This window comes from Coptis chinensis, chromosome 1 (assembly GCF_015680905.1).
Source record: "Coptis chinensis isolate HL-2020 chromosome 1, ASM1568090v1, whole genome shotgun sequence".
In the NCBI taxonomy this organism is placed as follows: domain Eukaryota; kingdom Viridiplantae; phylum Streptophyta; class Magnoliopsida; order Ranunculales; family Ranunculaceae; genus Coptis; species Coptis chinensis.
Genome location: NC_141456.1, coordinates 51686883 through 51702052, shown reverse-complemented (window position 1 = coordinate 51702052; position 15170 = coordinate 51686883).

Here is a 15170-nt window from a genome sequence, read left to right as displayed (position 1 = left end):
AGGAAATAGACATCGAACCATCACGGCAATTAATTAGGGCATTGGCAGTTGCCAAGAAAGGACGCCCTAAGATGATAGGAACAGAGTCATGAGCGACTTTTGTGTCGAGAATAACGAAGTTAGCTGGATAGTAGAAGTCTTGGACTTTAACAAGACCTTTAGGATACTTAATCGAACTATCGGCTAACTGCAAAGTCATTTTAGTTGGTTTTAGATCATGTATACCTAGTTATTTATAAAGATAAAATAGGAGTAAGTTAACACTCGCCCCTAGATCTAGAAGAGAAGTTATGGTGAAAGTATCACCTAAGGTGCATTGTATAGTGGGACGACTAGGGTCCTTGTACTTAACGATTCCGTTGTGCTCAGATAAGGAGGGAAACTGTTATGTTAAAAAGGTTTCCTTAGGTATGTTCATTTTCCTCTTTGTGTTGCACAAATCTTTAAGAAACTTAGCGTGTTTTGGAAGACAATTTATGGCATCGAGGAAAGGTAGGTTTATAGTTTAATTTTTGAAAACTTCCCTAATCTCGTCAAAATTATCGTCCTTCTTTAGCATGGCTAGTCTCTGGGAAAACGGGGGTTTTTCCATATATTTAGCATAAGGGTTAGGAGTGTTAAACTTTTCTTTTACTTTTGTTATTTCCCCCTTAGGTTGAGGTTTAACTAGTACTTCTACAGTTGTATGATCTTCAGTTTCAACTAAGGTATCTAGTAAGGTTCCATTACTTTTTTCAGTTTGTGGGGAATCTTCTGGCATTATTACTTTGTTGTCAACCACTCTCCCTGAACAAAGAGTAGTTACGGCTTTTAATTTTCCTTGGATTAAATTTTTATTACTAGTATTACCAATTACTTCGAAGGCTGTGTTTGTTGATTTTGGATTAGGTACGGGCTAACCTGGAAACACACCTTTTTGTTGGGTCTTTTCTTGGGCTAACTGTTGGATGGATAGTAAAATCTGTTGTTGAGCTTGTATGTATGCATCGAATCTATCAGGTTGGGAAGGTTGAGTGGCCACAGGTTGTGTAACAGGAACTATCTCACGTTGATTATTAACGGGTGGATTTTGATAGTTGTTATTTACCGGGACTAGACTTCTATTATTATTATAATTATCTTGCCTTTGTCCTTGCCTTGGTTGAAATTGACTATAGTTGTTGGTGGGCCTAATATTTTGATTATTAAAACCTGGAGGCGCAGCTTGATGGTGATTATTATGCCAACTAAAATTAGGATTTTGTCTCCAAGGTGTGTTAGGAATATTAAAAGTGCAGACATCTTCTGGCTGTGGTGGTGGTTGTTCATATGCAAATTGACAATAATGATTGGAATGCTCAAGACTAAAATAGAAATTACAACGAGAAGAGTTTATATTCATGACTAGAGTGGGTTTTGCTTCTTGTTTATTTATAGAGAGGGCATCTACCTTACGAGTGAGGGATTCAATTAAAGTTCTAAGTTCAGGATCTGGTTTTACCTCAAACATACTGGCTGCCTTAGCTGTAAAAGAAAAAGGGATGGAGCGGGAGTAATCGTTACCTCCCTAGTTGTTACTTTTCTTGGATTGATTATCTAAGAAGTTATATACATCTGTGGCTCCTTTACTTAAGAAATTTCCTCCATTCATGATATCTAAAGTCTCCTTATGGTGTTGGGATAGGTCTTTGAAGAAGGCACGAACTAGTGTGTCTTGACCAAGATTATGATGGGGACATTCTACTAGAAGATCAGTGAAACGATTCCAAGCCTCAGAAAAGATCAGTGAAACGATTCCAAGCCTCAGAAAAATATTCTTTAGGCTTTTGGCAAAAATAAATAAATATGTTGTAGCATCTCATCAGTCTTCTGTGGTGGGTAAAATTGTTCCATAAATAATTCAACTAGTTTTTCCTATGTGTCAATAGAGTTCGGCTTTTGTGATGTTAGCCAAGCAGCCACTTTGTCAGCTAGGGTGAAAGAAAACACCGTAAGCTTTACTTGTTCAGGTCTTACGTTAGGATGATAAAATGTAGTAAGAACTTGTTGTATCCTATGAAAGTGTTAATAATGTTTCTCATGGTCTAAGCCATGGAAAACAGGTAGCTGATTAAATATAATGGGGGGGATTCTAAAATCTCGCGTAGTATCTGCAAGAATGATGCAAGACTCAAGTCCATCGTTTAAAGCCTTATAGAAATCAGATAGGGGTCTCTCTACTATTTATTCACCCATTGCTACGGATGTAGTGTTGGTGGGTGTAGGTGCTGTGTGTGTGGTGATATGTGAATTTCTAGATAGGAAATTATTTATGCGTCTATGAAAAACTAATATGGCAGGTTTATGCGTACCAAATCTTAATCTCATGTAAGTTTTAAGTCTAATAGACAATTCCTAGTAAGCATGCAAAAATAGCCTAATTATTACTAGAAATAGAATCCTCTTACAGTGGATTCAAGGATGTAAGGAGGTGTTACCTGGAGCGGCCTTGCTAAGCATATAAATAGCGCCTTCAATAGCCTTGAAGCATGTCTATTTGTTACTTGAACAATTATATGAGTACTGGTCCGGGTACATAATGTGGATTATGAAGTCATGTAAAAAGTTTAACCTGATTAGTGCTAAAGTTTTAAGAATAATATTTAGGCCTTTTACTATGGGCTTTGTGTTGGGCCTGGATGTCAGGCCTATGATACGGGCTTTGGTAGCGGGGTGGGCTTACTAATTTAAATAATATTAATTAATTTTTTTGTATTTTTGTATTTTTGTGTCAAACCAACGGTCAGGCCACTTAAGAATTAAGGGAGGTTATCTGTGCGTGCACGTTCCTTATTTAGAGAACCCTAATTCTTTGAATTTTCTAGACACCGTATAGTATGAAAAATTAATTTTAATTACTAAATTTTTTGGGCATACGAGTTCTATAATATACTCGTGAGGTAGTATTATTGTACTTAATGGCAAAAAATTAAAATTTTCTAATTAAAGTAGGGCGCGGGGAGGGTTGTGTGAAGACAAATTTAGGGCGCGCGCGCGAGCTCGTGAATAAAAAGAGAAAATTCAAATTTTTATGGTCAGGTCACGGAGATGCAGGGAGTTGGTTTCTCAACTCGTATGCACTCAAACAATAGCAGAAATATTTCGGAAAATCATGAACAGTGAAAACAATATTTTAGTTTGAAAACAGTGAACAATTTAATGTGTTCTAAACATGCAATACGAAAGCAAACAAGATGGCCAGTGGCGCCATTTCATAACTATTGTTTAATAGATATAAAAACAGTGTTTCTACAGTACTAAACTCATACTAATCAATAAATAATAATACTCTCAAACATGTTGATATAGGAGACTAGTCATGTCCGATCCACTCTTGTTTGCACGTACTTGAATACTTATTTAGACCAACTAAACTAATTCACTAAGATGAGAGTAATATATGATATGAAAACAGTAGATTTAAGATTACTAAATAGTGATTTGATGAATGATAAAAGGTATTAGAGAAGGTTAATCTCTAGCCCTTCGTTATAAGTTATATCTCTAGAAACTCTCAACAAAGGACTTGAAACTCTATTTCAAAAACAATAAATAACTAATTACTAATCATCCTTACATGGCTTCATAAACCTCCTTTAATGGAGGTTTAGCATTATGTCATCAGAATCATACTAACTAAATAATAATAGGAAGACATAATATAAGAACTTGAATTGAATTGAATTGAAAAATCTTTATTGATAAGGTTTAATGGATGCTACAATGTTAACCCTAATTTACTTAACTAAAAACTAAACTAAACTAATGAGAGAGTAATAATTAAGAGTAAGGAGGATCGCTTAAGTTTAGCCTTAACCCTCTTTATATAGGAGAGAGTTAGAGTTATATTTTTGTGCATGGGCCAAAAAGGAGGACTTTGGGCCTCTAATGTGGGCCCAAAGTCCATTAGGTTAAGTCTAAATAGGCCACAACTGCTAGAAATTACTTTAATGCCTTTTTAGCCCATTTTTATAGCTCTGATTGGGCCAAGGTTGGGTCCATTGGAACGCTGGTTCCGAGCTGGTCGTTTTGACATAAAGTAGGCCCAATTCAAAGGCTCGAGTCCAAAGATACGCCTATTTGAAGTTCTAGTGGCTTTTTATCCTTTTTCTATCCAAATTGACTTTGACTTCCCAGCTTTGACTGGGCTTGAAAAAGGATTTTCTTCTTAATTCTTGGGATTTAAACATAGAACTTCCTCAGCAATTATCCTGACTCATTTTCCATGCAAAAATGGTGACTTTAGTCACTTAATCAACTTCAAGTCCTGAAATGCACAAAAACATATAAACAGTACTAACTTTCATTTATTATAAACATAATTGGCCTAAGTATAATACTATTAAGGTGTTTAAACTACACTTTTGGGTGCTTATCAAAGATAAAATATAAAAAAGGAGTTGTTAACGTAGTAGCTGACCACCTAGCTAGGTTAACCAATGATAGTGACAGTGATTCCGATCACATCTCAGATTCTTTTCCTGATAAGCACCTTTATGTGATCCTTTCTGCACCTTGGTATGCTGATATTGTGAACTATCTGGTGACTAAAAAGACTCTGCCCTTATGGGATAGAAATCAGAGGAAGAAGTTTCTAGCTTAAGTAAAGTACTATCATTGGGACGACCTATATCTTTTCAAATACTACCCGAAACAGATTATCCGATATTGCATTCCAGAATGGGAACAGTCCGTGATCCTTTCCTTTTGTCATGAGCAGTCTCGTGGTAGGAAATTTTAGTGCAAATAAAACTACTTCTAAAGTGTTACAATGTGGATTCTACTTGTCAACACTCTTTCGTGATGCCTTTGTTCATTACAAGGCATGCGTTCGTTGCCAACATCTTGGTCGTATTTCTGCACGTAACATGTTGCCCTTAAATCCCATTCTCATTGTGGAGATTTTCAATGTCTGGGGCATCGATTTCATGGGACCTTTCCCAACTTCTAATGGTTTCATTTACATCCTAGTAGCCATCGACTATGTATCCAAATGGATCGAGGCCATATCATGCCGTAACAATGATAACAAAACGGTTGTCTATTTCATAAAAGAAAACATTTTTTCAAGATTCGGTGTTCCAAAAGCCATCATCAGTGATTGCGGATCACACTTTTTCAATCGAGTTTTTGAACATATCATGAAAAAATATGGATTAACCCACAAGGTTGCAACTCTATATCATCCAAAAACAAGTGGTCAAGTGGAAGTCTCCAATCGAGAGATTAAGCGTATCTTGGAGAAAACAGTTAATCCAAATAGGAGAGACTGGTCGCTCTGTCTAAACAATATATTATGGGCATACAAAACCGCTTTTAAAACACCTATAAGGATGTCACCCTACAGGCTTGTCTTTGGAAAACCTTGTCATCTGTCAGTTCAACTAGAGCATCGCGTCCAGTGGGCAATAAAAACACTTAATTATAATCTCGATGTGTCAGGTGAAAAGCGTAAACTACAAATAAACGAGCTTGAAGAGATTCAAAATTATGCTTATAACCTTTCAAAAGATTACAAAACTAACATGAAAAGGATTCATGACAAGCATATTTTACGAAAACATTTCGAAATTGGTCAAAAAGTTTTGCTTTATAACTCAAGATTGCATCTTTTCCTAAGAAAACTTAATACTCGATGGACTGGCCCTTTCAAAATAATTGCAGTCACCCCTTACGGGGCAATTACTTTAAAGAACCACAAGGATAGCAACACATTTCAAGTAAATGGTCAGTGCCTCAAGCATTTTCATGAGTTACGGTCTACGAATGTAGAAGAAACCCTTCTCCAATTAAGATCCTATCTACGAGGATTAAATCCTCTTTTCCATGATGTATTCATTCCCCATTCCATTCCACCTTTTTCTTTAAAGGGAATACATCAATAAGGTAACCGGACCCTCCATTTGGAGTGTGTGGTTGTAAGTGCCAGAGCCTTAGTCTATGTATATCTCGCATATTCTTTGAAAAACACTTTTTACTCGTCGTTTGAGTAAGTGTGAACCTGTGGAGCGAGTATATAATTTTCTTTTTCTTTATATTACATTTCTTTTTCAAGACAGTTATTTTCTCCGTTCTATTAATGCAAGATTCTCGATACATCAATAGTTATATGATTTTCCAAAAATAAAATGGGCAATGGATTCTACACAGACCAACCCCTAGAACAACGCAATCTAGGGGCGGTTTGAGATCAATTTTGCTTATTAAGGGTAGCCTATATCACCGCATTATTCATACGGGTCAGGACATTCCATGTATTACGTAGTAAATCCCCCAACTCGCATAGTGGAAGCTCTGTCTGTCTAGATTGGGTTCACTCCAAAACCGACACGAAAGTTGCCTGAGATTACTGTTATGATTTGTTTTCAAAAATTAGAATTTAGAATCACAGCTTTTAAGTACGAGTTTCTTAAAACATCTCTACATATAGTTTTCAAAACTAGAGGATATAAAAATGAAAATTATATTCCCCGGAGTAATCAAAAAAGTTAATTAATATTTTTCCTTCTTTCGTTTATATATATTTCCCATAAGTTCTTTTTTGTTTCTTTCCTTTATCTGTTTTTCATCCACCATTGGATGCAAGCATACCTTATACCTTTATGTAGAATTTTCAATGTTGATCATTTTGGTACCTCACGGGTCAGAATCAGACAAGTAACGAAGCGCAGATCGGCTTTTAATGTTGTCAAAACACTGAGGATATGATCGGAATTACCTGATTTCATTTGGGCTTGGGCTAAAAAATTTAAACGACTAAAGAGGCACGTGCAAGGCACGTGCCATCTAACCCTTTATAGCCACGTGACCGCCCGATCGACCTTCATCTTCCTTAAAATTCCCAAACCCTAGCTGCACTAACCACTCGCGCGTCCACGTGACTGCCCGCCAATCTACAAACACCCCCTTCCAAATTTTTACAATAAGTTCCATTTTCAACCCTCTTTCCAACTAAAAACCCCAATTTCATCAACTCCTACTCAAAATGGCTCGAGTCCTAAAAATTGTGCCGGAGCAAAATTTTGAACCCCTCTTCAATTTCGATCTATTTGAAGTGCACTTCAAGGCTAAGATTAGAAGAAGAGAATGGGAGTCTTTGATTTTGTTGGAGGACACGAGTTATTCTCCCTCTCTCACTCTTTCATTTTACAGCCACATGCAACGAGGGGAGGATGACCGCATCATGGTTGTCAGGGATGGCCACACGTTGGAGTTCACTAAGGAGGTGGTGAGTGAGGCTTTGGAGATTCCTCTAAAGGTCTATACTCAGATGGAACAGTCCCCAGAAAACAAGACCATCGTTGTGATGATGGCAGAAATGCTTCTCGAAGGTAGGAAAAACCCTACGTGACACTGCGCATTTCAGAGTTCACTGCAAAGGAATCAGCTGGCAGTATCTCAATGGACAGCTTTCAACATGATAGGCTCAGTCAAGCCTTCTGATATCGGTAAGGCAATGCTCTACATCCTGTGGATTCATCAGGAGCAAAAGAACAACTTCTGCATCGCCACCTTCGTCTGGGAGCAACTCTGTAAACCCAGGAGGTTCACCGCCCTTCTACCAGTGCTGGTCACTGGGATCATGTAGCATTGGAGGTTCGATGCTACAGATGCTCTAGTGGAGGTAAAGGATGCTACCATTGATCCTATCTATGCCCACTGCATCTAGAAACTCTGGATCCACCTGCCGCCAGAGCCGCCGAGCAAGCATGTGTAACCGAGCCAGTGGACTACTTCGCTGAAGTTGCCACTCGACAATTCACTCATCCCATGGATGGAATTCATTTCCTCCATGAGGTCCAGAGGATTCTGTACCAGCACGTCCACCACCTTAGGCAAGGTCAACAAGTTATTAGAGCGGCTCAGCAAATCTTCAAAGAGGAGGAACAGTCTTTCCAGCAGGAGCAGCGACGTTTTCAACACAATGTCACAAGGACACTGCAAAACATTAGAGATGCACTCCCGCGTAGTAATAGACACCCTAGGACCCGACGTCAGTGAGGAGAAGAATCTTCTCGACGTCGTGACGAGTCATGCACGGATTCTGACTAGGTAGCTCCCTAGTGTCCGTATAGATAGTTTATGTTTTATTTTCAGTTTGTTTCTTTTCTTTTCTTTTCGCACTTATGTGTAATTATAACTAGTAGTGTAATTTTAATTTTATCTATTTATTTTAATCGTTTCTTCTATGGAATTTGATATATGAGTAGAAAGTAATACAAATACATCGTGCCAAAATTTTCCATTTGTCTTTCTGCATTACATATATATATGCTTTCAAAAATACAAAAAACCAAAAAATTCATAGTAGAATAATTATCCCTAGTACAATAAACCATGTATTTCTCGTTTTATATCAAACAACCCACATCCCAAATTTATTTGAGGGTGACATATTTTCATCATGAAGAACATAATACAGGTGTATCGCCGTTTTTGCTCATGTTTCTATGGTAATCTCTTTCCTTATCTCTTCATAATTTGAGGACAAAGCATATTTCTATTTGGGGGTAGTATAGTAGCATTTTACAAAAACTAGACATTTCTTATAATAGATATAGTATTATATTTCTTCCTTTCTAAAAAAAAAATTGAAAAAGACCAAAAATATTTTTCTGTTTAGTATTATATTAAAAGTTTCGTTTCCTTTTTCCATGATGAATAAAAAGTCTAGAAGTCTCATTATAGCAATAAAGTAAGGATTCGTTCTTTGAACTTAGACTAATATACGTACAATAGTTTCTTCATCTCTTCATGAATGGCATGCATAAGCATTTGATTGTATATAGCAGTGAGTTTCCGAGACCAAGGTTAGAACAAATAAGTTCCATATCCTGTGAGAATCTAGCAAAAAGCCTCCTCTGAATGATTATTGAGTGATGACACAAAGAATGTCCGAATAGAAAGACCACACGTCCACTTGCTTGATCACCACGACATATCCTAGGAGAGAATTTAGGCCCTTTTTGGATCGATATAGCCAAATAAATGTTAAAAACCTAAAAAGATAGTTTTTCGTCTAGTTACACCTCTTGAGCCTTCACAATTTTCTAAAAGCCTTTTTACTCTTCGCCATAAATCCTTGACCCGTTACAACACACAATAAAAACGTTTACCCAACTGACGAGTTGAGAATTGGATTGATATTAGAAAAAGAGAAGAGAAAACCTTGTATAAAAAAACATATCAGTTAGTTGCTTCGAAAAGAAAATAAACAAAAGAAAAGAAATACCCATCATATCAAAAACCAAAGCTCTAAAAATCAAAGGAGTCAAAAATCGAATCTCCCAAAAGTTCAAAATCAAAAGGAGACGATATCAAAAACATAAGTAAAAAGAAACAAAAGCAAAATTAGAACTCTCAAAATTCAAATCATATGGAGTCACAAAGCCAAAGGGCAAAAGAATGAATCACAATTTGAAAGCAAAGCACAAAACAAGGTTCTTCTCTAGTTACAAGTATCTTGAATACCCAATTTCTAAACTTATCAAATTTTATTTTTCCCTTCCTTTTTCTTTCTAAACCATCACCCTAGCCCCATAACTCCTAATAAAAGACTTCTAACTCAATTAGGAATAGGATGGTGTGATAGTAAGTGGCAAGGGTGATCAATTGACCTCGGTTTCCCTTGGACATCATTCGTGTATGTGAGGAATATAAATGTCCACTGCATTTGAGAGAACAAAACTTGAGTGATCAGAGAGTTTGTGTTTTAACACATCCCTGTGATAACCCACTTTAAGGACGCTCTCCAAAAGTTTCAAAAACGACTCTACGTTTGCATTTCATTACTCATGTTTACACATTTATCTTTAGATGATTAAATTACTATACATATATTATTCTAAGTTCAAATGAGCTTGTCCTTATTCTCTGCTAATGAGATGTATAGACTTTTGAGAATAAATAAGGAGACAAGACCTTTTGTACTAGATAAAAGAAGTTTGTGAGTACCTTCTCTAGAAAACTCTCACGAGGCTTAAGCTCGTCCACTAGGGAATTCCTAGTGGTTTAAAGCCTTGTTGCATATGGTCAATGCAATCGCACTCTGCAAAACGAGATTAGCAATAAATAATAAATCACTCATTTGTGATCTTAGTTTTTTCTCTCATCCTTACCTGAAGACAAGAAAAATGTTATTTGGTGGTGGTGATCGACTCCCAAATGTGCATTTTATTACCCTTATATTACTACATTACAACCCTTCTTATACATAATGAAGAGACAACTCATAGCTTTTATTGCCTTTTCCAGGTTACAGAGCATTTCAGATCACTTATCATAAAAGCTGCATCTTAGCACCAAAAGGAGCCTTATTAACGCTTATTATGTAAACTCGAAACGGCTATGAAAAAGTCAAAGTCAAAGGTCAAAGGTCAAGGACTCAAAACCAAAGATGGATGACCTTGATACAAAAGAAGATTTGCTCAAAACCTAGCTTAATCAAGAAGATATCAAAAACAAAAGAAAAAGAAAAAACGGAAAAGCATAAAGCAACATGGTGAGGTGTCTTGATTGTAAAGGGAGAGGGAAAATCAGTCTTTTGTAAAAGTAGGGGTATAAGAACCTAAAAGTAGGAGGAGAGAAGGCACCTAGACTTATTCTAGTGTCATGTAGGAGTAGTGTAGGATTTATTTTCAAGTCATTTACATTCAAGTTTTGTTTTACTTTTTGTTCTTCAATTCAATCTTTTTCTTTTCAATTTTATGTTTCAATCATTCAATCAAAGTTGTTTCTTTTAAGTTTATGTTTCAATCTTCACTCGAGTTTTTCCTTACATCAATCAAGTTGTTTTTTTTCAAGTTGTTCATTCAATACAAAGTTTGAGTCATTAAAAAACAAGTCATAAAGCTAAGAATACTACCTTTTCTCCTTCACAACTCCGACCAATCTATCTTCCAAACAATCTATGGTGAACATCTTCAATACTCTTTTGAAACCTTACTTCCACAATCAGCAACTTCAACAACAACACTTCAAACGTTCACAGTAGCTTTAGAATACCTCAAACGTGCTATTTCCAACCTTGTTTTGTGTATTCTCTCTGAATTCAAGCCGTGAGGATCTTATAACCCCGTAAAGTCCCCAGTCCCAAGCCGTTTCGTCATATCCATGTTGATTCTTGTAAAACCAATGAAACAGACTAGTCAAAGGAACTTATATTAATTAACTAGTCAATATAATGTAAATGTGGGCATAAATATGTAGCATTTATGTGTTTATGAAATACCCCCAAACTTATATTTTGCTAGTCCTTGAGTAAACTAAAACTAAACAAATAAGAATAATAATAAATATCCTAACTCGCTTTCGTAAGAATCATGATTACACTTAGCAGGTGTAACAAGCCTTTTAAACCCCTAGGTCACTCTAGTGGACGAGTTTAGTCTCATGAGAGTTTTCAGAGAAGATAATCACAAACTTCATCTATATTATAGCGACTAAAAAATAAAAGCAATGTTTCTTTAATTTAATCTCAGATATCTATACATCTCACTAGCAATGAATAAAGAATAATCATTCAAAACCTAAGTTAATACATGCATAATAATCAGATCATCTAAAAATAAACATACAAGCAATGAACAATGCATGCAATGAAATGCAATGGTAGGTCCGTTTCTGAAACTTTTGGAATAGCGTCCTTAAGTAGGTTCTCACAAGGAATGTGTCAAGACACAAATCACTCTGATTTTTTCACTCAAGTTTCGCTCACTCCAATGTGCAGTGGGCATACTTTTCCTCTTAATCTCAATGACGTCCAAGAGAGCCAAGGTCGATTAAACACAACTACCGCTTACTATCTCACCAACCTATTCCTAATTGAGCTAGAAGTTTTTATTAAGTGTTATGGAAGGCTTAGGTGATAGTTTAAGAATGAAGGAAATGGAATTCAAAAATCAAGTATGAGAAAATAGGGTCTTCAAAACATTACTAGAGACAACCTTTGTTCTTTTCTTTTGCTTCTAAACTTGTTCCCATAGTTAGCCCTTATTTTGGCTTTTCACTCCTTTTGATTCTCTTTTTGAAGTACTAACTTTTCTTTTTCTTTTCTTTTGGAAACTTTCATTTCTTATCTTTCTCTTTTGAAGCACTGGCTAATATTGGCTTTTTCATAGGTTTTTCTCTTCTCGAAATTTACTACTTGGAATGCTACACAATTAGTAGATATAAACATACATGCAATGAACTATGCTAATAAAAAAAGACTAATATTGATCAAGCAAGTGGACGTGTGATTTCTCTACTCATAATTTACTACTCATTTGTGTCATCACTTAGATATCACTCGTATGAGGCTTTTGGCTAGATTCTCACTGGAAATGTAAATTAAGTACTCTAACCTAGGTCTCAGAAAAGTACTGCCAAATACAATCATGATGTTCATATATGCAAGACATTTATGAAAAGATGCAATGACTATTACCTATTTATTAACCTAAGTTTCTAATAACTACTCTTAATTGTAATGCTAAATGAGACTTCCATACTATAATCATCACCGAACTGGAAACAATACCACTATCCCTAAATGTATAGTATAAATAATTATTATTTTCACTAAACAAAACATTTTGTTCCCACCCCCTAACTTATCTTAGCTAGACATTATCCTCAATGTTGACATATATGCTCAAATGAAAAAGATAACAACATGGACAAGTAAAGATAAAGGAAAGAGGTTACCAATAGCTCTATGAATGAAAAATAAAGCTCGAGTCACCTGTAGAAATTAGTACCTTACTAAAGATATAACAGTAACAATATATATATAAGGAACCAAATTACTACAACGACTAAAATGTGTCACATGTCTCATTCCATAGAGTTACACGTCTCCAACAAGGTGGAGAAAAGGTGCTAGAGTGGAATGCATAAGATATGTGCACAATAAACTTCAATAAAAACAAAAACATGGGTTGCCTCCCATAAGCACTAAATTTAACGTCTCTAGCAGACAAATGCATGCAATGTCATGCATATAATCAAATATTTCAATCTTAAGCAAAAGAGCATGCAATGCTTAATATTACAACTTCCACCCCCAAACTAATGCAAAACACACTTAACTATGTCATGTATCACCTAAGAATATATGCAAATGCAATGAATAGTAGGTTAACATGAGACAGTACACTTAACAAATAGCAATAATACCATCAGATTTTCTCAAATCTGACAACACTTTCAAATCATCGTTTCTCACCCAAATAGCACAGACCTTAGCTAAATGGTGTTTAGGTTGTGCATGTTTATATTTCACTCCCATTTTCTTACCATGAGTCCTAGGCAAATTATAAGTACATCTCATAGGTCTATTAGGTATAGTAGATATAACCACATTATTAGCAATGTCATGAGATGAAACATGTGATTGTGGAACCTGGTTCAAAAATGATATCGGGTGTACATGACTAGATTTATGCCAAACCTGAGAATTGCTTCTTCGAACACGACAATGATACTTAATATGACCTACACCACCACAATAATAACAAATGACAGGTTGCCTATTATGATCAACAGGGGGGGGGGGGACATTAGCTGTATACACCCTGGTTCTAAAGAAGATGGACCTGACGTAAAACAAATAATAATGTCAATAAATTTATACCTTTCCTTAAGCATGCCAAACTCGCGTTCCAAAGAAATATTCATAGTTATCAAAGATTCATTCTCTACTTGTAGCTTATTAGCATCACACAGTCTCATTAGCGTGAGAAAACAATGTTTTCATTCTCAAGAGATAAGATTCTTTCAAACAACTTCTCATTTTCCTCAAGCAATTGCTGATTTTTTATTAACAAATCACGATAAATCTCAAGAAGTTTCTCATGAGAATCATTCACCATGGAATCACAACTATAATCAAGACATGGAATGCAAGGACTAGAAAGGGGAACAATATTATTAGGACATGAAGAATTAACATTAGGAGTACTAACAAAAGAAAGTTCTGCCGATAAAGTAGTCACCACTTCCCTTAGTATATCACCATCATTATCACTAAAGTGGTCTGGCCTAACATATATGGACTCAGATAAATCGGACGACCAAAAATCATCCTTAGTGTCATCACTATTACCCAACAGTTGGTTATTAATCTCAACCAAACTAAGCTCACGTAAATTTTCCGACTCCCCAAGTTGGTTGCTTATAATAAAGACATTAGGCTCTAACTGGTTTTGGAGTTCTCTCTCATTATTTTCCTCAATAAGGTTGACTAACTGATTGACACGAGTTTCAAGTAGTTGTGTTGCCTCATAGGTAGCTAGTGCCTCTCTCTTGACCTCTTGCATTCCCAAGGTACTTTGCTCTAATTGAGCAAGAGAGTGTGCTAAAGAAAATGAAAATACAGAAGGAATGTATGCATTAGAACCCCACATGTTCATCATATTCAATTCAATCTTTTTCTTTTTCTTTTAAGACTCTAAATACGACAATCCATCCAAACAATATCAAACAATTATATTAAATTCAATTTTAAAAATTAATTGTTTAATATGGTTGCTCCTAAACCCAAATAACAAGATTCTCAGTTCTTATGCAAAAGCACCGTCACTCGATCCACGTGTTAAAAAGGTTTTCCTAATGAATGGGCTTAACCTGCCCTAATGCAAAATGCCTAAGGCTAGTCAATGTGAATTATCCAATTCTAAATGCAAATAAAAATAAAAAACAGTTAAGCAAAACACACGACACAAACCAATTCAATCTCACAAATCAGAAGTGTACCTCCGACTCTCTTTGTATCCGGTAGTACTAGAACACTGTACGAGCAAGGTTCTTGATCCTACAAAACAACTGGAGTTAGCCTGCAAATGATCAGATGACTCAATACCAAAGTCAGGGGGCGTGCAACCTCTCTGCTTCTCAAAGTTGGGTTTCAAAATTTTCTGACAGGTTCCCACAAATGCTAGGAACTTGTTTATGAGGTCGTATGCTTAAACTTAATATAGACACTAATTAACAAAAGTACAATTAAACTAAAATGAAAAGTAACGAATTACAAAAAATAAGATTTTAAAACTCAATTGTACCACTGTAATCCCCGACAGCAGTGCCAAAAACTTGATAGATATTTAACCAACCTAAATAAACAAATTAATTAAATCCTATAATTGTAATACTCGCAAGCGCACGAGGTCTAT